At 44.5% G+C, this 23816-nt stretch overlaps 1 protein-coding gene across 2 annotated transcripts in view; it reads left to right on the forward strand.

Moving 5' to 3' along the window:
- Positions 1-2008: 2008 nt before the first annotated feature.
- Positions 2009-23816, forward strand: part of CHST8 (carbohydrate sulfotransferase 8) — a 160388-nt gene continuing 138580 nt past the window's right edge. For both annotated transcript variants that reach the window (XM_015874088.3, XM_085551126.1), the window contains exon 1: positions 2009-2117. The gene's annotated coding sequence lies outside the window, so the exon portion shown is untranslated. The remainder of the gene's footprint in view (positions 2118-23816) is intronic.

The raw sequence follows: 23816 nt of genomic DNA on the forward strand, positions 1-23816 counted from the left end.
TTCACTGTTATAACTCACGCACTTAAGTATACTCTTCTCTTACAACCTCCTGAATATTTTTGTTTCCCCCCCACTTCCTTACCCTACCCTCTCAGACCAAGGCTGTCTGATTTTTGCTCTTCCTCCTAACTTCACAACAGCCACTAACTAAAACCAGACTGCATCCAGAGCCACGCACGTATCTGCTCACGTTATTAGGCAGTCAGGAGCAGAAACAAAGAAGTAAACAAAAGGGATTCGTGATGCCTTCTGTTCCATTAGAGACAAAGAGAAAAGGAAAAAAATAAAAAATAATAAAAAAAAAAATTGTCCTAAACACAAAAATTAACTCAAGAAATGGTTGTTTCAAGACACCTTTTCAAATTTCTGAGAATGTTTTGGTAGTTTTTGGTAGTAATGGAGGCAGAATCAAACAACACCTGACCAGGAATCCTTCAAGGCGAGGGGCAGCAACTCCCCAGCACACACCTAGAGCCAGGACTGAGGCTTGGTATCAAGGTCATCCACTTAATGCCTTTATCAGAACAACAGCCAGGCAGAAAGAGAACCCCGCTTTGCTCACCCTGCTCTGCCAATGCTGTAGGAAAAGTTTCTTGACACGGCGCAGAACCAGCCCTCAGCACAGCACTCACCTGCCACAGCCATCAAAAGCTACTTAAAACCCCAGTCTGTAACTCAACACACCTGCCCCAGTTAGCCTGACTTCGTCGTGCTGTTACAACCTGTGCATCCTGTATCACAAAGAATATGACAGCAGCAGTTCAAGTGAAGGTTTTTGTGGCAGGAAGGTGTTCTATTCTGCCTCTGAACTCCCAAGTGGAATGAATGCAGTTCCCCAAAAAGCTGTGCTGTGTGCACTTCATTTTGCTGTTACAACAGAATCTCATGAAGTCAGATCTCAAAACTCTCAGCCAAACACTCCATTCATCAGCAAAGAGCTGCATACAGGATTGGGTCCCTGATCAATACTTTAATATAACACCTACTTAATTGGAATAATTGATTGCCAGGGATCAGACTAAGCATAATGTATTTCTGCTAGTCTGGACAAAGGATAAATGTCACAGACTGTTTATAAGACAAACCTGCAACTACGCGGAGGGTGGCAGATACGACACGCAGTTAGCACTGTAGTGTTTTGTTAAGGACAATGGTAAGGATGCCAGCACAACACAGCTGGGCCCGCTGGGCATCACCGGGTCCCACCAAAGGGCTCCTGCAGGTCAGCCTGCAGCCATGCAGTCACAGCCAGCTATTGCTGCACGGGATGCTCCAGGGGTTACCTCCTTACCTGGGTTCTGCCATTCCCAGGCTGTTTATTCCACTGTACAGTCGTGGAGGAAAAGCCTCTCAGCATCTGAGGATGGAGGACAGCCAGCAGAGAGTGCAAGAGGCCCCGTCTGCACATCTACCACTCAGTTTGCAGCCCAACTCCCAGACGTGACACCCTGGCCCCTCTGTGCCCCGGCTGCCACAGCGGCTCAGGTTCACTGCCCAAGGTCACCGCTACCACCGGCACCGCCACACGGCGCCCACCCAGCCATCCCAGCCACCCCAGCCCCGCCGCTCCCCGGCGCTGCGCTCCCACCCGCTCAGGACCGCTCCCCTCCCTCTCTGCAAATCCATCTATTTTCAATCCCGTCGCAGAACCGCAGACCGGAGGAGGACATGACTGGCATGCAGCTCGCACCTACACACAGCTACGCGGAGCCTCCCCGCCGGCTCCCTTTCGGAAAGCATCATCCCGGCGGCTTCCCCAGCTCGGGACCCCCCGGCCGATAACTTTCCGTGGGTACCGCGCGGCCGGCTCCCGGCGCCGCCCTCCCACCCCCGCTTTACCCTTCCGACCCCGTTCTGACGGCCGCAGCGGAGCGGCGCCCCGAGCTCGCCCCAGCCCCGCGGTGCCCACCCGGCCCCGCCCGCGGAGCAGAGCCGAGGCAGCGCGGTCTCCCGGCTCCCGAGGTGCGCGGCGGGGCGGGGGCCGGGCGCGGCGGCGCGGGGGCGGAGCGGGGCGGCGGCTGCCGGAGCTGCCGGAGCTGCGGGCGCTCGTCCCGCCGCGCTGCCTCCTCCCGCCCGCGGAGCAGCGCCGAGCCGAGGATGCGCTGAGCGCGGCGCAGGTGAGTGGCTCGTTCCCCGCTCGGGTTCCCCCACCCGCGCCCCAACTTTTCCCTGCGTCACTTCGGGAAAGTCCCCAAACTTGCGGCGGGGCCGCCCGGACCCTCGTCTCGGGGTCGCGGATACCGGTACCGGGGGCTGTGCGGGGAGCGGCGGCCCGGCAGGTGCGGGATCCGGGCGCGGAGTGGCCGCACCGGGAGCGCAACTTGGGGCGATGGAAGCGGGGTGGAGCCGGAGCCGGTGCTGCCCTGGGTACGTGCCTCCTCCGTCCGGGTCCGGGTCGTTTTCTGTACGGAAAATAACGGGATGCGAAAGAAACTAGTTTGTGAACGCCGGTAGCTCGGTGCCTTGGAAATGCAGTTCACCCGGAGTTCACGTTGTGCATCAGCGGAAGGGACAGTGATGCGCTGTTTGTGCCGGGAGTTACCGCGCAGGGGAACGGGGCTGCGGTCCTGGTCGGTGCGTCCCGGAGATCCCGAGCCCCTCCGGTGGGAAACCGGGCACCCGGAGCGACAACCGCCGGCGGGGCGGGGCAGGGCGGGGTGGTCCCGGCCCCTCCGCGGTTGGGGCTGCCTGGCCGCAGCGTGCGAACAGCCGGGGACAGAGCGGGACCCGCCGGATCCCTGCGTATGTGCGCGGTTGGAGGGGTTAGGAAAGCCTTATTCAATGGTATTCTCATACTGCTTTGTCTGCAGCCGAACTGTGCTGTGTGCAGATTTAGATGCTCGCAAAAACCCGAGATGCTCTCTTTTTGTCCTGTTTAGGTTAGAAGCTTACACCAAACCGCTCATGTTTTATTGCCAGATTTAAAAGTTGCAGCTCTTCAGAGAATAGGCACAGTACCAGAGAGGGATGAATGGGAAACGTGCGCGGTCTCATAAGTGAAGATCAGAATTAAAGCCTCTAATCCCTTTTGTTTGTTAACGGTGCTCCCATGTGATGAGGGCTGTCCTCAGCTCATCCCGGGAAGGTTTCACCCTGCCAGCTGCCTGGCATCTCTTCAATTCCTTCCATGTCCCCGGGATTTCTCCCTTCCAGCAGCAGGCCACAGCAGCTCTGTGTCGAGGATAACCACTAAGCTCTCCTTTGGAATTCATGAGCTTCCGAAATTAAACTTCTGCTGACACCTGCTACCTGCCCTGCTCCGGCGGGGTGACAGCGGCACGGGGCTGCTGGAGCGCTACTACTGAGTGAAGTAAATCGGGAGCAAAAATCAGTGCCAAGTGCCTGGGCCACAGCACCCGATGTGTGGAGCTCTGGAACCGGGGCTGCTGAAACCTAATCAGACTGTGGCTTTGATGGAGCAAACTTCCAACAGCAATCACCGATAGGAATTAAATCCGTAGCACAGACAGCAACAGAGATTAATAATCATCATCATCAATTAACTGATGGAATCAAACAGCACAAAATGAGTGTAAACAAAAATCCACCTCCCTTCCCCCCCCCCGAATCTCATCCCACCCTTATTTATCCAGTGTCAGGGATGTTCTCTGTGCGTTGCTTCCAAGCACCAAAAAATTTACCAAGTGTCATAACATAAGGTCAAGCCTTAATTATTTATACAGAGGCATCAATCATCGCACGGGGCTGATTTATTTATGAACCACCAAAGCTGTGCAGTGAGGCTGTGAGCCCCAGTGCCCTGCTCTGAGTGGGGCTGGGAAGGTGCCCACACCCGCTGTGCGGAGCAGCTCTGCTGCACCACTCAAGTCCTGTAACCAGCACATCACCGGGGAAAACTTGTGCATATCTGCTGCATCTCAGTAATGAACGCTTACTGATTATGGATTATCTGGAGAATTCAGCTTTTTCAACATTATTCAAATTTTTATGTTTATGTAAGCTAATAATACTGATGAGATTCAGTAACTACTCTTTGCCTTATGGTATTTGAAAAGCGTGTCCGCTGGGCTTCTTCCAGAAGCACTTCTGAAATACTAAAATAGTATTTTTCCGCCTGAAAAAAAAAAGTATCGGTACCCAGGATAATGCTCTTTGCTCACAATTAATGCCAAAAATCAATTTGCTAACATGCTTTTTATGTTTCTGCTGATCGCAAACAGGATGGCACAATAAAAGCTTTTATTGCCATCTGATTAGTCCACGGTGGTGCTGAGTAAATAGCTGGGACTAGCAGGGCTGCTGAGCGCCTGCGCTGAGTGTGGTGGGTGTAGAAGAGACTGTGGGGTGCTGAGCAGGATCCGGCTCTAAGAGTTTCTGAGAGCTGGATGGAAGTAATGAACGTGCATTGGGATATTCCTGAACCTCCTCCTGGCCTCTAATGAAGGGTTAATTACAGGCAGGGATTCGCACAGACTTTCCCATTTATCCATCTGTTAATAGAAATGGTGCTGCTGATCTTATTTACATGATTGTGTTTTGGATAGGGAGATGATTAACTCAGAATGCGTGGAACTGGTGGGGAAAAAGAAAAGTGGACTACAGGAAGAAAGGGGTGGAAAGGAAAGTTGTGGTGAGAATGAGCAGAGCAAGGAGGGAAGGTTCCTTTTGCTCTCCTGTCATCATCTGCTGCCACTCTGTGCTCCATAACCCCACGTGCTTTAGCACTGATGGACTGTTGGAAGCACAAGGATATCCTGGGCAGCTCATGATCCCTCTGAACTTCATGGCAGGGGTCCATTTTGGCAAGAACAAGTCAGCAAGCTCCCCGGCACATCCGCTGTATTGCTCCTACTGATCTTACACAGAGACAATTTATCACTGTATTTCAGCGAGAGAAATACCAAAATAGCATTTCACTGGGTTTGTAAAAGGGTGTGAATTATGGACAGAAGGACAAATGGTTTGTCCACTTCTTCAAAGACCAATTAAGACATTAAGAGCATGGGAAAATATTGTTAGACATTAGCCGATCATTGAGAAAATCAAAATTTAGGACCCAGTTCTGTTATATGTTCCTCAAGCACCCTCTGGATCTTGCCCAGAGCATGTGAAAAATGAAAGATTAATAGTATTTCTTGCAGGCAGGACCAGTCAGCTGCTTGTGTATTTTTATGGTATACTGGGTATATTTATAGCATTTAGTAATGCCAGCAACACTCAGTATAAAGAGTAACAGATGAATGCATTGTGAAACAAGGCACTAGCAAGGCAGGTTGGAAATGATTCCCAAAATATTGCATTAACCAGGCAGGAGGAAATGCCTTAAGATGGTAAACATGAAATAACAGACGTAATTGCTTTAGCCAAAGTCAGGGTAGATCTGCAGGTTGGTTTCAGCCCACGCAAGACCGAGCCCAGCCCACACCTTACGCAAAAGAGGAAAGCCAGGGCTCACCGCGTGCACGTCCTGGAAAGATGGCTTCCACGCTGCTCTGTTCCCATGGAAAGACAGAAATAATGATGAAATCACAGTTGAGAGTGGAGAGGAGAAAGGAGGGGAATAAAATTGTATTGGCTCAACTGCAAGAAGCAAATCACAGATTTCCCTAATCAGACAGATGATGCCTAACTAGGGCACAAAGCAAATCACAAAAGAAGGTGGCAGATTTCACAAATTAGTCATGGCAAAAATGGTGAATTTCACAGCTTGAAGTGAATTCACATTACAGAATGAAACAGCACAAAATGATTAAGAGCTCTAACTGATAGAAGTAATGAGTGTGTGAGCCTTAGTCATCACATGGCAGCTGACACTTCTCCCTGACTTCAGGGGAGCAACACCTTCAGCCTCTTCCTGCATCTGTTTGGGACTGGGATCAGGTGAGGGCAACCTAAAAATGAGTCCTTTGTACATCTTTTGGGGAGGTTTTGGACTGGTGCACAAGCACAGCAGTCCCAGTAACACTGCAAAAGCCATTCAGCAAGGAAAGGCTCTACAGGATCCACCTCTGCTCCCAGTGCCACCTGAGCAGTGGGCACGTGCCATGTCAAGAGCTCTGCCTTCATGCCAATACCTCACGGCTGAGCAGCACAGTGGGAGGGCAGCTGAGAGGGGCTGGAGCGAGAGGGACACTTGTAGCACAGGAGCTGCCATGCTGGAGACAACCTTCCAGAGCTGGCAGGGCTGCTTGGGGGACTATCTAGTGCTGGCCCATGCCATCGTGCGGTAGCTGTGCCACAACACACATCCCTCCCATCGGGCAGTTTTTTAACGGCCCATGCCATGGTTTTCTTCCAAAACCAACCCAATTTCCCTTGCTTCAGCGGATGAAGACTAATGTCAGAAGCCTAACAGGTGCTGCTGCATGACTTCTGTTAGCAAAACATTTCGATAGCTGTTACAGCATGTTTCCAAGGAAAGCTCTGTTATTAAGTACTGAAACCTTCTGCTACCATTTGTATCCCTGCTTAGACCGAGATAAAAAATTATGGAGAAAAATGTCACCATTGTGTCTTAATTCTTTTGTTTCAACATATGCTCTTCTATCACAGTTATTGAAAATCCATAGAGCAAAATGCAAGCAAAGTGAGCTAATACCAACCAGAGAATACCTCCTCTAGCAACATCAGTCTTTGCCAAAACCTTCCCCTTCCCAGCAGACCATGGGACTGCCCTGCTGGAGCGCCTGGAGCAGGGTGGCTCTCAGGCCTCCGGGATGTTAACAAACCCCATTGCTGGCAGGCTGAGCTCAAACTGAAGCAGAGCCACAAACCCCTTGGAGAGAAGCATGTGCCAGCGTTCCTGTGTTTATTGAGGGCATTCCAGCTAAGTCGGGTCTGCTGAGCACAGCTGTATTAATGTTATGCAGGGAGAGCAGAAGCTGTTGAAGTTGCCAGGACCAAAGCCATGGAGGAATGTAATAGGGTAGTGCCAGTTCCTTCAGTCCCACCTGGAAGTTATTACCCAGCCACAGGAGGCAGAGGAGCACCTGCATCCCAGAAAAAGATATGTGCATTAAACATGCAGCAGCCAGGGTACCTTGGGTAGGCACCGTGCGGTCCCAGCTGCACCGCTCCTGACCCAGAGGGAGGATTAAAACTGCACACAGAAGAAAGGACCTAAGAGGAATTGATCACTATTGAACAAGGACGGAAGACAAAGTTTGAAAAGAATTAGCATTTCTAAAGGAATGCCCTTGGACTCTGGGTAGGGAATTAGAAAGGACTTAAAAAAACAAAGGCAGGGATGGGGAGAAGCCCTCTTCTCTGGAATTGATTTTTTTAAAAACTTGGCAGATTTAAGAAGCCTTTCAGTAACATTTTGCGGATCGATGCTAATTTGATGCATCGGAGCTCAGCACTGTGCCAATTCACTGTCAAACTGATATTAACTAGGCTCTTTTCTGAGCATGTTTATAGCTCAAGGTCCATTAAATATGCAGACCTGACAATGATTGCACCTCCCTTAAAATACTTAATTTGAGATGTATATCATGGCATGCACAAATGGCCTTTTGCTGTTCATCACAGAGCAGCCTGGCTCCACGGAGGTGCCATCCTTGCTCTGGGAGCGGGGCTGGAGGCTGCACACAGTGTGTCAGCAGTGGTGACCACCACAGCCCTCAGTGGGGCCAACCTTCTGGCCCCAGCCACCCAGGACCCAACCTGGTGGAGATCAGCTCACTGCTGTCCATGACGCTCATTGAGAGAGCGCTAACTATTCACACTGCTGAAGGTTGCCAGATCAGTTATAGAGTGGTTTCTGAATTGAATGCCTGCACATCCACCTATAGGTAGGAGCTAAGTGAAAGTTGCTTTATTTTTCAACAATTCTGAGTTTGAGCCAAAGCTACAGAACATCCTGGTATTTAAATTTGGGTCCCTTTTAATTCCTTTCAAACTTGTTCATAAATAGTTTGAGAAATGCTGGCTTTTCTTTCTGTTCCAAAGCACAAACGATCCCTTCCGAGTTCAGAGAATCAAAGCAGCAGTTAGCTAGCAATGCACGGATGTGGATCACTGACTTCAGGCAGCCACGTTTGAACATTTGATTTAACATCCTTTCATTTTTATATCCTGAAACGGGGATACTGTTTAACTTAAAGATGAATTAATTTTTCTGTTGCTTTTAAGATCTTTAATGGGAGATGCTACATAATTACATAATAGACTTTTAAAGTTTTTTTGCGTGACCTGCTTGATCTACTTAAAGCATATAAATCAGTATGAGCTGAATTACCAACAGTTTCAGAAATCTAAAGACTGCACCAGAAATTAGACTAGTATGTAAGAAGGGATTAAAACAATATTGCTCTTCCATTTGGCAGAGAACAAACTAATTTCTGGTTCCTGATCCTTTGATCATCTCCTTTCTGAGGAATCACAAAATCCATTTGTGAAGAGATCTATGAAATAGAGGAAGAAATTGTAAAATTATTACTGTGGTCACTAAAACACATGAATCTGCAGGCACATGCAAGGAAGGATGCCGTGAATGTCCACCTTATATTGCAGTTCAAAATAGCAGTTATTTTCTTCATTTCAGTGGATGCCAAAGGCTCACAGAAAGGAGTGCTCATAGAACACAGCCCTTGTTTCTCATGGCAGAAGTGTACTGGTTTGGTTTCTCACACAGGAGAAATGATAGTCTTGTCCCAGTCTGCAGTGACTGACAGCCATTCATTGGGAAAGTGACCCTGGTATTGGAATGTGGGTAGGTAACAAAGCACGACCAGATGTTATTTCATGTCTCCCACAGAAGAACTTAGTCCATCCAACATGGTCTCATTCTAGGGAAGTTCCTTCCCTTCCATCTCTACCATGTTTTTTAAAGACTTGAATTCTTCCAGCCTTCCCCAAAAGCATACTTCACCACACCTGTATCTAAAGATCCTCCACTCTCCAACAAAAGCTGGTTTGTTACTTCTTTAGCTTTTCTTCACAAGAGCTATTCTGATCAGCCACACTGCTGGCCTTCCCTGCTAGCCAGACCCTGCCAAGTCCCAGGATGGTGCTTGAAGGAACTGCTTATAACTCACAAGCAAAATAGTTCACCTCTACTTACTAGTTACAGATGTGAGATCAACTGAGTGAGCTGCTGCCCACCAGATGGTTGCTCCCTCTTGCCTATATCCAGCTCTTGCATCTCCCCATGGCTTCCCACCATCCAGCTCAGTGCCAGCACAGCAGGAGCTGCCCCAGCACCCAATGCATCTGCTCTTACTTCATGGATGAGGAGAGCGGATTTCCTCTCAAGCTGCCCCTTTGTCCATAGACTGTCAATAATCACACTGTGCATCTTAAACAGAGTCTCAGAGTTAATGGAGCAGTAGCTAGACACAGAGGTTTTATGTTTATGATACAGAATATTTACATGGATCATATCTTTATTTTTTTTTCCCAATGCCTTTGTTCTAAACTAACTTTCCTAACCTTAGAATAATCATTTCCTTCTTTCTTCATACAAATGATTTTTTAAATGCCTCAGAGTAGCACAATTATGTTGCTTTCTCCGTGCTGCAACTTCTGGAGGATGCAGTGCATCCCAAGAGCGTTAGATGCTTCATGTAACATAATGGGAGCCACTGGCCAGAGCTGAGAGCTCACGTGAGTGTTTTCCACTCCTGCACCTTACATAGGGGATCTCCAGCACTGATGGCAGTCTGGAAATCAGCTGCATTGTACTGAGCCAACTACAACACTATCAAGCTTTGTTGAGCATATGTAATTCAGAATACCAAAATGAGCTCATTCAGCCTTTGGTTTATACTGAGAAGCTGAACTAAGGTTAACATCAAGAGTTTATCTGAAGTCTCCAATAATGTTGGTATGCTGCTAGCAGGAAAATTAATCTGGTTTCTATAAATATTTGATAGGGCTCTATCATCATCCTCATCATCATTTTGGACTGGTTGGAAGACACCCCTCTTCTCCCTCCAGTGATCACAATCTGTCTTGGAGTCGTAGCAGAAAGTCAAGCAGTGATATTTCAATCAGTTCTTATAAGAAATTCCATTCAAATTCTGTCTGAAAGGGAGTTAAGGTTTCATCCTGCTGCTCAGAGAATGATATGCTAAATGCAGCTTCCTGGGGGCTTGGCTGCAGCCCAGCGCTCTGTAATTTATATAGCTCTCCTTCCCGATTCCAGCAGTGACCTTGGGACCTACCCAGGCACGTGGCTGAAATTCCCCAGACACATGCAATCCGTCTGGGAGCCGTCAGCCCTTCCCTGCACCTCCACAGCCCCACAGCAGGGAAGGGTGCAGCACAGGCAGTGGGTAACACCTCAGGGCCAGCATCCCTCTCTGCTCATACCAGTGATCACTGAGCATTGGTCTTAAATGACAGAGATTGTTAGCTAACTTCAAAGCATGAAAGGAATTTACAGAAGAGGCTTAAATTATATTAGCCAAAGGCATTTTCCATATAGATAGCTAGAAGAGAGCGATAATTGTTGATCTCCAAACAGTTGTTGTGCCCTTTGTATTCACGTGGGAAAGAAATAACTTGAAAGGTTATTAACGTGAGGTTTCAAAGAAAGTTCTAATGTTATTGCTCTTCGTAGTTAGAGTTTGCTGGGTGTGCCTGAGATGCTTCACTGAGAAATGCGTGTCCACAGCCAGAGGAGCTGATAACTGAGATTGTAACGTATGACATTTATCACAGAAAAATTGTGTAATTCAGAGAAGTTATTGCCCCTTGAAGGTTACATTCATTATAGGCTGTAACAGAGAGATGTCTTTAGAATGACTGTAGTTTCTCTCATTTAAATAGCTATTCAGGGATACCGTTGTTGAAGCTTATGTATGTAACTGCAGATTGTTTGATAAAATTATTGAAGGAAGGTAACTTTGGGGAAATCTGGCAGACCTCTGCTGCATTCCTGGGCTGCTCTTTGTCCAGATTTTTCACAGAGTTACCTTCCATAAACACGTGTACTTTTCTATCTAGATTCCTTATGATGGAGAATACTTTAAAAAAAAAAGAAGTGACTTTTAAAATTATTTTACATTATTTTAGATTTGTTAACTCACCAATAATTATTAGATTTTCTACACAGCAAGCAATACAGCACTAGCTTTAAAACCAAAGAATAGCAAAACTTGTCATGGGTTTTGGTCTTCCAAGTAGTGTCTGATATAATCAGGAATTTGCATTACCCGAAATGGACCTCTTCTGTAATTCAGTCATTTCAGGACTTAACATAGATCCTTTCTGAAAGGCTTTTTCTACTATCTGCTGTGAAGCCATGAGAGAATCATTACATTAAGCAGTTATTTGTAAACAAGAAACCAGTGAGTCCAAAAAACTTCCTCCACTAGATGCTCATCACTGAGATACCCCTGGCAAAGTGTTCATCTGCTGCCTGGAGCCACCTTAACACCAGCGAACCTCAACTGGAAAAAATCAACACAGGCTCATCAGGCTTTTCACTTCTACTAACAACAAATGTAAACTCTTAGAACTGCTTGAGATTGATTCAGATACAGCGTTGCTGCTACCATACTGTTTCTGTACTAGATGCAGAGGCTCACACTTGGATGTGGGGTGCACACGATGGACGCACACAAGCGATTGTGGCAGAGGAAGCAGCTGGTTCAGCTCTGCCTGGCATTGCACCTAGTGCTGTACAGCACAGCCAGAGCAGGCTGCCCGACCCTGAGGCACTCCTGTCATCTCATTTGGCTCTTGTGCATGTGATCAAAGCCCCCACCCCCTTTTTATTCATTTTCTCAGGGATATGCCACATCTCACTGTTACACAGACCTGGCAGCAACGCTATGCTGGGCACACTCCCTACTCAGCTATTAAACTGCTCTGTTGCTTTCCTTTGTCAGGATTTCTTTCCCCCCCCCCTAATATCTCACCTAAACTTTTTCTTTCTTAGCTTCAGGCCATTGCTCCCTGGCCTACAATTTTTCTGAGACTGTGAATAATTCCCTCCCTTCGTTTCTATTGTTACCTTGAAGGTATTTATAGACTGTGATCATGTTCCCCCTGAGCCTTCTCTTTCACCAGACTCTGAATTTAGCTTTCTCAGCCTCTTCGCATGTTATGTTCTCTAATCCATGTATCAGTGCCCTCCTTTGTTTTCATCTTCTTTTGAAGGCTGGTAACCAGCAATACACAGCATCATGGTGTTGCACAGCCATTACTTATAAAGATTCACGGATAACAGTTCCTCATTATCTATATTATGTTACTGAGAAGCACTATTTTTTTTAAATATTGTTTACTTTATGAAATATGCCTTTTCACCAAATGTAATTTTGCAAATGAAAATATTCCGCATAGCTCTCCACTTCGCTACCAAGGTGTAAGCAGAAAGAAGTGAGGCTAACAAATGCATCTGACTACATAGACTCATAGGGTCGGCCTCTGTAGGAAGCAAAAACCTTGCCCAAGTGAGATGCAACCTTCTGCACTGGTCAGCTGCCCAGGTGGAAGAGTTACCCCCAGGACTATGACTGCACCCACTGGCTGTTCCTCCCTGTCAGAAAGTAATGTCAGCTACCTGACCCAAGACACTCCATTGCTCCACTGAGAGTGGTTCCCTCAGCTTTATGCTGAAATGAAAAATTATACCCTATGGAAAGTTCTGATTTTGGTTACATTAAAGATCGAAAGCCTCAATTTTAAAACTTGCCGTTGAATACAAAATTCATGGGAAGGAAATGCAATTTGGGGAAAGGAGAAGTGTTCCATCTTTATGATTTTGATCTCCCCTGGAGTCTCTGACCTGGTGGCAGTGCTGGACCTGCCCCCATAACCCTGCATTCAGCTGGTCCTGCTTAGGACATACAGGAGCAGCCACTCCTGGCTCGTCCAGCCCTGGGCTGTCCTCAGCCAACCCCACAGCTCAGCTGACTGCTGGGGCCCACAAAGCAGAGAAGTCTCTTTTCACCACACTGCCTCTTTCCTCACCCCCCCAAAAAAAAGTTCTTAACAAAACCACAAAGCAAAAAACCGCAGGAAAAGGTTGTGTCACGTTGTGGCAAAGGAAACTATGCCTGGGAGCAAGAGCTTTGTATGGGGAAAGAATTACAGCTCCCCAGTGCAACAGGAGGGGAGAGATGAAGGGAGAAATCCGAGCCTACATTTGTGAAGTTAGACTGTTATAAAATCTCTAAGAAAATCAAAGTACTGGAAGATAGAGAAAGCCTTCTACACCATAGCAAGTGTCCCTGCATCCATGTGCCCAGATTAGATTCTTGCACATCTCCATTCACTCTGATGCCTCTGCAGAACCTGACAGTAATGATGTCCCTTGTAGGACAGAACAATCTATCATGCTAACCAGTGCTCTCCTGCTTCTCCCTTGCACTTTCAATTCTTCTGTACCAGCCCTCTATTTTTACTTAGCTCTGCTTTTGGAAATAGAGCTGACTTTTGGTCCCGGGCTTCTACTAAATTACAAAGAATGTCTTAATTCTGAAGGATTATGAAAAATACCTTACCAATAATATTGCGTTTAAAATAGCCAATTCTTAGTTCTAAGCTTATTAAAGATAAGAAAGAACTCCCCACTAACTAATTGCAATGCCTACAAGGACTGCCACCACAACAAGGATGGACACAACAAGCTTTCTAAAAGGTCTTCTATCATCAAGCTGTACAAACATTTATTCTCAGCAATGTGACGATTTTACTACAACTCCACCTTCCCAATCATACTCCATACAACAATATTAGACAGATTACAACCATCTGCAGGGCTCATTCATGCCAGAATCAACCTAACTGAATAATTAATTTTTATGTTCAGCGATTGAACCAAAACTAGTAGGGGAAATAATTGCTTCAGGGGTGCTCCAAAGACAAGCGAGTGTTTCCCTGCAGCTAAAGACTTGAAAATTAAAAGTCATTTCCAATGGAAGGACTGTTCTTTAAAGAAAAAAAAAGTACCAAATAGGTTTTTTGTTTGTTTGTTTAAAATTAATGTGTAAAATGGTCGGCTGCCAGCTTTGTTTATAGTTCTGTTTACTAAAATTTTATAAATGCAAGATTTCAGCAGGGTTAAGCACGACTGACAAGAGGCTGTAATCTGCCTCACAGAGAACCCATGTTTTCAACAGAGACCAAAATGCACTCTGGAAATTTAGTGCTGCTTCTGCTTTCAGTTAATTATTAAATTCAAAATGTTTGAAATATGCATTGTAAGATGACATTATTTTAATTTTCCCAGCAGAGACATTGACAGCTCCTGGATGATACTGCACTGAACTGTCCTCTTTAATGACATTTTCTTTTTAATAATCGTTGATCCACACAAATTTGTTAGCTCCCGAACAGGAGCTCATTGCTCACAGTGCTTGTGAGAGTTCTGTCAGGAGCCGAGTGTGGCACAGAGCATTTCCAACTATGAAAGTTTGCTGTGCAAACACATGATACCTTGGATTTGATTTGGATCCTAATTTTCTGTGGCTGTTCTAAATACAACAGTGCACCAAAATGCCTCTGCCTTAGTCCCTGGATGCTGACAGGATTTGGAGAAGGAAGGTAAATCCTGAGAGAAAACATCAGTACAACCCTTCAGAAAGCAGTGTTTCCTGTCTGTCCCTAAGAACAAGAACCTCCTATCTCCACACTAATTGGCCATAAATATCACGGTTTTCTGAAGTTAGAGTTTAAATGACCGGCCAGCACAGGCTCTTCTTGCACCAGGAACATGGTGCCCCTAGATCTTGTTCTGATCTTCTTGAATGTTATGAAAGCAAACACCTGCTGGAAAGTAAACTGTAACCAGTGGTCTAGGAGCATACACCAGGCCCTGAAAAACCGCTGTTAACATTGCAAAGTGAAGTCTTGCAGCGGCTGGTGCTAAGGAGCAATCATGTCCTCCAGCAGCTGCATAGAGCCCTATGGAACAAAACTGCTTCTTTCTCTCCTCCCTGCCCTTCTGGGAGAAAGGGGATTGATATTGTAGCACGACTTCTTTCCTGAGTCCTATAAGGGAAAGGGTTAGGGAAATAAAGTTCTTTCCCAGAGAATCCCCTGGACTAGGGGAGAAGAGCCCCTCAGGATCCATCTGAGACCACTGCAGTATTTATTTATTCCTTTCCTAGTGATTCCCAGCAGCTTTCAGAGATTACTGCTCCCTTAGGAAAGCACAGCTCAGAGATGCACAGCACTATTTCCTCCTGTTCCTTCCCTCAGCATCTCCCCTGGGAAGGAGAAAGGTTTACAATCCTTTCCCTTCATCTTGCAAACCGAGCCCTGATCTCATTGTCTGCTGCTACACAAACAATAAACCAGGTTTCCCAGCATGGTTTGTCTTAGTAATATTCTATTTCTCTGTCAGATTTGAGGTCAGGTGGTAATTTTGGGTGAGGTACTATCTTTAAAGACAACAAATGCAAGAAGCAATCTCAAGGCAAGGGATAAACCAGATGACCTGAGTGATTTTCTCTGTCACCACTGTCTATGTTTCTATTATGGAATAAAGCACAGGACAAGGAGAGGGATTCGGTGCTTTGACTGTAGTGACAGATACTACCAAAGAGCCCAGCTTAGTTCATCTCCTCACAGCCCTGTAAGGGGCAGGCTGGTGTACCCAGCAAAACAGTGGTATTTATCTTCTATGCACAGCTGATCTATAGAGCACAGCGCGTTTCCCTGAAGGATGTCAGGGCCTGCAAAGCTGCTTGGCTTGGTTGGCTGACGTGTTGGTATCTGTGTGAACTCAGAGGGTAATTCTGCCTTTCATTCCTTATTTTGAGACCTTATCAGACATTTCTGTCTAGAATGAATCCCTAACACCTGTGACCTGTCCATATGGTTCTGTAAGTGTTAAAATAAGGAGCTCTCTGGGAAAATACATGGGTTGCAGGAATTCCCTTCCAACCCAAGGGCTGCCTTAAGCATGTTCACAGGCTGCTCTCTGCAGATCTCAGGAAAGGATGTTAGCTGAACTCCTGATGCCAGCAGAAAATTCCTTCTCTGAACAGCCTATTATTAAGATCCTATTCATTATATGGTAAAGGTCTTACAGGTCAATCTGTTGTTTTGCTTCTCAGACAAGAGTACAAGTCCAGCCCTCACTGCCAGCAAGCTACCAGCCTTTTGTAGCTGCTTTTTTCCAGACAACTTTAGGAAAACAACAACTTCTGAGAAGGCTTAAGAAAAGGGACTGAAGATAATTACATTTATGGTTTATAAATGTGAAGGTGACTCATGGGTGTTTATACTGCTCAGACAAAAATGCTGTTAAAGGGAAAAAGATGTCATGATCCTACAGCATCCTATCTGTTTTTCTTTGAAGTAAAAGTCCATAGTACCAGAAGGCAAATAGTTTTCCCCTGCTGTTAGCCTCTCAATTCTATTAAGAAATTCTTGAATATTTCCCTGCCTCTTTCCTCTTTTTATTCCTCTTTTTTTGTTTACTCTGTAGATAAATGCTTCACTTAAACCCCACTGCAGTCAAGGAGCGTCTCTAGCAGACACTGGATCACACTGTCATCATGATTTAGGGTTTCACTGATCGTACTTTATTAATTTTGTATTCTCCAAAAGGTTTTAACTCTCATATGTTCATCGAATTGTTTAAAATGAAGGGGCTCTCAGTCTCCATTGCCATACTAAAAGGAAATAGAGAGCTTGCTGTTATTACCATGCAAGTTAGGCAGTCTGAATAGTGTCTTTTAGCCAGATGTAAATCCACAATTATAAATCACCATGGGAAGGAGAATGGCAATCACTGCATTTTGATTTATTGCCACAATATTTTTTGTACACATATACTGACCAGAATAGGGAAATGAGGTATCTTTTCTATTTATTTTTTTTTTCATGCAGTAAACATCTCTGCTTAAAGCACCATTTGTACTAGAAGTCAAAAGTGCATCTCAGTAAAACTACTCACAGAAGAGAGAGGAGATAGTGCCAGACTGATGCACAGTAGATGAATAAAAAATCTGCTGGGTAGCATAACTATGTAGGGCTGTATAATTTCTCCAGATTAGGATGTACAGCATGTGTAGTCATGTTCACATAAGGTATAAATAGATCCCACTGCTTCAAAGGAGAGGACTGTCCTGGGAGCTACAGGCAATCAGAGTTTCGGTTCCTACTTTGACACAGACTTCTGTGGTATTTTCTGCACATCATTTAATTTCATTGTGCCTAAGTTTCTTCATCTGTAAAATAAATCTTTTGAATACAATTGAATCAGCTTCATACAGCAAATTACATCTGATGCTGAATCATGTCCTTTATCTCTCTGTCTGCTTATTTTTATTGTGTGCTCCTCAGGGCATAGACTATCACTTGAAGTCTCATATATAATACGAGTGTCTTGAGCACAACAGAATCCAATTGCCAGGAACTAGAGTCTTACTATAATAATGATAATAATAACAAAACAAATTTGGTCAGTCACTCAAATTAAAACACAGTATTCAAAACAAAGGAAATCTGTACTTACGACCTTTTCTCATGAATACATTGGTGCCCAAAACAGATATCCTGTTTGAGTGCATCCCTGGACAGGTGTAAAACACTGGATATGCTTTATCCTTTGGTCATTAGGAGGAAAGCAGCTTTCTCGCTGAAATGGGGCCATTTGGGAACACGACAACAAAGACTGCAGTCTAATTAATGGGTACGCAACAGCTCAGTGACCTTACCAAGAACATGAATGTTCTCAAATCCCTGTTTTTCAGTTGAGGAAAGGGTTGGCCAGTCTGAACATATCCAAGCTAGAGATCCAAGATATGTCCAAGCTATATATGGACATGTGGAGGTGTTTCTGTATACAGAGCTGACAACACAAATCGGTCTGACTGCCTGTTCCTATAAGAGCCCAGGCCAGGGCTACCAGCCAGGATTTGCTGCATGCCCACAGGCCATGGAAAGATTAAAAAAAAACAACACCAAAAAAATACCCAACAATCTTTCTTAGAAGACAGAAGTTAAAATTTTGCCCCTGTTGAAAATGTCATCTTCTGTCAGAGATGGAATAGAGATACAGCCTGCAAAGAAATGTGACAGTGGTCTGGTCTACTAAGCAGTTTTGGAGCTTTACTTGGTCAAAAACCAAAGAACACCAAAATTCAATCTATACTTTTTAATACCTATATTTGATACCTCTGAGCATTAATTACAAACAAATACTGAGGGGACAATAGCCTCATTAGGCTCTGGAAACATTCTTGAGAATGTGGACAGGAGGTCCTGGGTTGTTTTGTAATCCATTCCTGCATGTTTATGCATGAGCATTTTACTCAGACAAAACTTAGTGCCTCCCACCTGATTTTGGTTGCAAGTCCCAGGCACAGAGTTGGGCCTTAATGATAGGTTTATGATACACTGCTCAATATTTTTCATACATATTAAACTCATTTTGTTGACAGAAGAGGTCTCTGGGGTCAGCAGGCTCATGATGCTCATTGCCCTTAATGGTATTAACACCTCATGTAGCAGTCATTCTGCATTTTGCCTTGCTGTGCCTGCATTTTAAAGAATGATTTTCTTCCAGAAAAACATTTCGGTTCCTGCAATCAGTGCTCATTTTTGTAAATTAAGGAATGGCTTGTGCCAAATTGTTCTCCTCTTTTTCTCTCTTCTAGGATTATTTGCAATGTAGCTTATGCCACAGTCTGTGTATCTATTGCGTGCTTTACAGAAAAATGAAATCATTACACACAACACAAATTGCTAGACCTCTTTCATAATCACACGCCCTTAATTGGCATGTAAGCACTAAGATCACTGTAATACATGCAGTAAAACGTCTCTGACTTTTTTTTTTCTTCCCAGGTTTAAAGGTCAACAAGAATATTTTTCTTTAATTTGACAGGCACACAAGAAATAATGCAAGACTCATTTATGGTCAGGTAATGCACAAAGAAATCTATAAATCTAGCTAAGGGGAATATTAGATCATGCTCATATCTGAACCCATCTGGCTTAGTTCACGAAAGAATCAATATGAGGCAGAGAGCTCAGTATTACTGGTGATTTATGTTCTTGCATCTAAGGGGAAAAACATTTGCAATTTTTAAGTCGATTCATCTCCTCCTGAAACAATAGGATATGGAAAAGGAACTACAGTTAGCTATTACAACATATGCATGGTAAGTAATTTGATGACAAGTTACAGTTGGAGGAGGGCAAGTTAGTTCCACTTAATGACTCAGCACTTCTTTTTGTAATTTGACTTTCCTTCCCCCAAGGTACTATTAATATGGAGCTGTTAAGAACAAAATTAGCCAGATTTCCATGTCTTTGATTTTTTGCAAATTGATTATGATACATTGTTCTCAGTCGTGGTACTGTTAGACAATAGAACACATTGTAACATGCTTTTTTGTCTACTTTCAAATACTGTTTTCACCAATGAACCTCACACCTCAAAACACAATCACTGCCCAGCAGTAATCCTGCCCCATACCACATTAGACACATAAGCTTTTGATCATCCTGTGAACATCCAGGATTTATGTGAGAGCTTTCTATGTATACAGCACATCTCTCAACTAAATAAAATCGCCAGTTGGCCTCAGGTTCAGCCTTGATGAAAAGCATTGGGCTGCACTGTAGTTTGCTGTGTAATGCACAGGGGAGGGAGATGGGGGGTAACAAGAGATTTCACAAAGCTATTAGAGTATGAGAAACAGAAATGGCGGTGATGGGTGCCATAAACGTATTAGGGGAACTGGGGCAAGTAAAACATCCATTTCAGCCACAGCCATTTGTTTTACAGACTATGCTAATATCCTTCATACAAATACCATATAGAGCTTAATTTAAATCTAGAAAGGCATTTAGACTAAAGGGAGAGCTTGACATATTTTTCTCCCATCTAATATGCACAGGTAGAATCAATAATTTCCCCAGTATATGTTAATAAATTATTACATCAGACATTATTGATCCAGCCAAAGAGGAAGGAAGTCAAAATAATGGAAATCAGATGGCTGTGATTAGAAATGCTTGGGATATTCATTTGGAAACAGCTGATAACTAAAATGGTCTGTGTGCTTTACACTTTATTTTTTACACTTACATCTAATAAATAGAATAAGCCTTGCTGATGGAAAACAAGGTTACGTGTATAGTTACATCAGAGAGTTGCACTACTGGAAGCCAGTCTATGTGTTGTTTGTAGATATGGGAGTTATGCTGTAGCTCATCAATCTGAAAGCATCAATTTTAAACATCTGATCCTTTTGGCCATAATTTTCTACTGTATTTTGCAGCTGAAAACCCCTAGACTTCATTCTAGTAGCTGGCTTAGCACTCTTTGAAGTATTTATTTAAAAGGCTTTCACATGTTTATGTCATTATTAATAATGAATATGTTCATTAATTTGCATATGCTTTACAAACACTGGGCAGGATCCAAGAGTTTCCTGTGTGAGGACTGACATGCTGGATCTACACTATTGATTATTCCTTGGGTATATTGTTTTAGCAGACAATAGTACGCGAGTGTTGCACCTATTAACCCTAAAGACTGCAAAACATTTCTGAACCAAAGAGGGCAGCGTGCCTGCTAGTAGTGATCATAGCCATCACAGGAAGGCAGGCACCTTAGAAACATAATACAGCAATGTTATGGCAAAGCAGAGCTCTCGGGAGCTGTACAGGCAGGGAGTAGAGACCGCCATATCACTCACTACATGCAGTGGAGAGGAAAAAGTATGATTTACCTGAGTAGGACCTGGTGAGGATACAAAATCCACAGCTTTCTCTCCCTTTGTCATCACACCACTGGAGCCTCTTCTGTTGCAGGAGTCCCACATATCTCTTTATTTCTGCTCTCACTGGCTTTACTATCCAGGAACTACTTCTCAATTTAGGGCTCAGCATCAATTTTACTACCACAGCCCTTTTTTTATGCTTTTGTATTCATATTACCCGTCCTTAGCTGCCTCTTCTCCATAATACTCCTGCACCCTCTGTCCAGCAGCTCCCACTTGCCCTTCCCCCCACCCTCCAGGATGAGCTGGCCCTTTTGCAGCATGTCTCACTGGTCCCAGCTATATCTCCTTCCTGGTCTCTGGGCTGCTGTCTTCACCTTAGGGCCTCAGAAATAAACAAGACACTAGCTACAGAAAAGCTACATCTCAGACAAGAAAGCAGCACTACCCTCATTGCAAAGCATTTGAATGTTCTTGATAGAAGTGATAGATTCCAGCTGGGACTTCTAGGGGCTGCATGGACCAGAATCTGCTTCACCTGTTCTCTCACAGACAGCATTTTTAGCATCCTGGTACTCATAGGAGCAAGTTTTGGGCATTGCTTCTGGGAAGGGTAATTTAATGGTGTGTATAATGCAATTGTTATTTCCATAGCCCTGAATTATGAAAGAGGAGCAGAGTTCCACCACGTTGCTGGGAAGCCATGGGGACTGGCCATGTCTCATCAGTTTCAAAAGCCCTTCTAAAATATGGTACCACAGAAAATGTGTATGTGCAGATATGTCTCTCTGAAAGTCACAAAAATTCTTATTTTTTTTTTCTTCCCTCTTTCTTGAGATTTTTGCAAAGCTTCTCTTGAGCACGACAACCATATGTGTTTTCCTTGAGGATTTTAGGAATTCCTTGCTCTAGCTCTGGTGTAATGAACACCAACAGACTGTTGCATTGACACTATAATGAGGCCTGGGCCACATGGGATTGCAGGATATTGTGAAAAATGAGAACATCCATTTGTGTCTCTCATTTGCTGTGCATAGAAAGTGATCCTGAAAATGAATTTTGCATTTCTTCCCAATCATCCTTCACCAGATCTGATATCTAAAAAAGAATTTCCTCTGCCAGGTGTATACGTGGCAGTCATAACAGCTGCACTGGAGTTATACCACAAGGGTGATAAAAGTCATCTTCCAAATGGGTAGAAAATGATACAAGCTCCATAACACCTGACTGGATTTACCATACCTGTTCTGCATTATTTAAAGATACAAGAGCATAGCAGAACAAGTTTTATTGGCTGACTCGCTGTAGCAGCACTGCAGCTTCTATACTGGATTGCAGTTATGAATCTCCTTTGGACAATATAATGCAACTGTTTCTTCTGGCAAAGACCTCTTATATTTGTTAGCTGCTCTGTAACAACACACCCGGACCAGCACCATCCCACTTTATAAGGTTTTTTACCTGACCAGGTTCTTTCTTCCAAAAACTGACCAAAATGAGCAGTGCTAAAAAGAGATGATTGGAGCTGGGGGGGAAGAAGGAGAGGAAAACTGCTCTTTGGTCCTGCACTTGCTGCAAAGTGGAGCAGACTCTTGAATTACAGCAGTGGGGAGTGGTGAAGCTTTCTGGTCCTTTCTAGATGGTCTGAACTCTGCTGCCTGGCAGGGCTGTAAACTGACAGAGGTGCTCAAAGCACCAGCTCTGAAAAGTTATTTCCAAGCACTTAATTCAGGTCTGGACATTTGTATGCCACAGTAACTGAGTATTAGAGTAAGACGTACTCCATACACGGGATTACACAGAAATCCATGGCAGTTGTTTCAGATTTCAGAGGAGCAGTCATAGACTAAGCAGAAACACAGTGTCCTGAGCATGGTCAGGTGCCGAGTGTTGAGCACTCAGAATGAAACAGAGAGTAATCTGGTGTCCCTCCACTGAAATAAGATGTCATTTCCCCAACAGGGAGACTGGTGTTTCTGGCACACATCGGTGACAGTGCTAATGTATCTCTGTGAAAATGGCATATTATTTCCTAGTATAGATACCTTCTGGTCACAAGAAATTATTATTTCTTGGTCACACCTCTTTTTTTCCCCCTGCAAATGTTTACTTCTTTAATGTTTGCTATTTAGAAACTTTGTGTTATGTAAATAAAAATGTGACCTTTGCCTTTCTACAGGCTGGAGCTAAGCCGATGAGAAGCAGTACAGAGAGAGATGGGGAGCAAACAGGGTTAGAGTACATTTTAAAATGCCATTTTCTTGCTTGTAATTTATTCTTCCTACCTCTAGCATTCCTCTGCAGAGATATTTATACAAATAGGTGTTCCATGTACTGTATATCACAGGTTTATTTAGGGCTGTTGTTGAAGATGTACACTGCTCAAAAGAGCAGTCGTAGTAGGTAATTCCATTTGCCAGCTTCAACAAAATGTTCCAGGGAAAGTGCTGTTATCACTGCGGAGAATTTTAATGATGGCAGAGTTTACAGAGAACTTATTTGGCAAACAAGGCTGCAGCAGCAGACACCTCAGCAAGTTCTTTTGCCAGTGGTGGTGTTCTGATTGTTGCTGCCTGTTAAGCACACTTTGCATCTACCTCCCAGCTCCTTCCAGAAACTTCAGAACTGCATTTATCCTGCAGTGCTAACCTTGCTCTTCATACAGCACCTACTGGGAACTAATCTAAAAATGCTGCTGAGCACCCCACAGACCTGGTGGTGAACTTGCTCACTGCTTGTTTGGTTATAAACTTATTTTGTTATATAAATAATACTTCTGACTTTGCCATTAAAAAAAAAACTTACTAAAATGAATAATAACTTCACTAGCAAAGCAGTGAGTTTGGATAGTTTCTGTTTTCTGGGACATGCTGCACTAATTCACATCCCACTAACCACTGTTATGATAAATGAACAGGGTGCCTTGCTGATCTGTTTTGTCTGCTGGAGGGAGTGAGGAAGAGAGGAGCCTGGAACGCCCTTATCTTACAGTCCTCACTGAACAGATGCTCTCTGTGCACACTGAGATCTGCATGGATACATTGCAGGGCAGCAGTGAGGTGCTGGCTAGAAAGAAGTGATAGAAGTGTTGTACTGTGCCCTGATTCCCTTGCTAACAGGCAAACTGCTTTCTGTGTCACAGCCTGGCAGCACCTCAGAACCTGCTCTCTGCCCACCTCCCTGTCCACAGCCGCCTGCTGTACCACTGATGGA

Source organism: Coturnix japonica, chromosome 6, assembly GCF_054131305.1.
Source record: "Coturnix japonica strain WE chromosome 6, WE-NBRP24, whole genome shotgun sequence".
Lineage (NCBI taxonomy): Eukaryota > Metazoa > Chordata > Aves > Galliformes > Phasianidae > Coturnix > Coturnix japonica.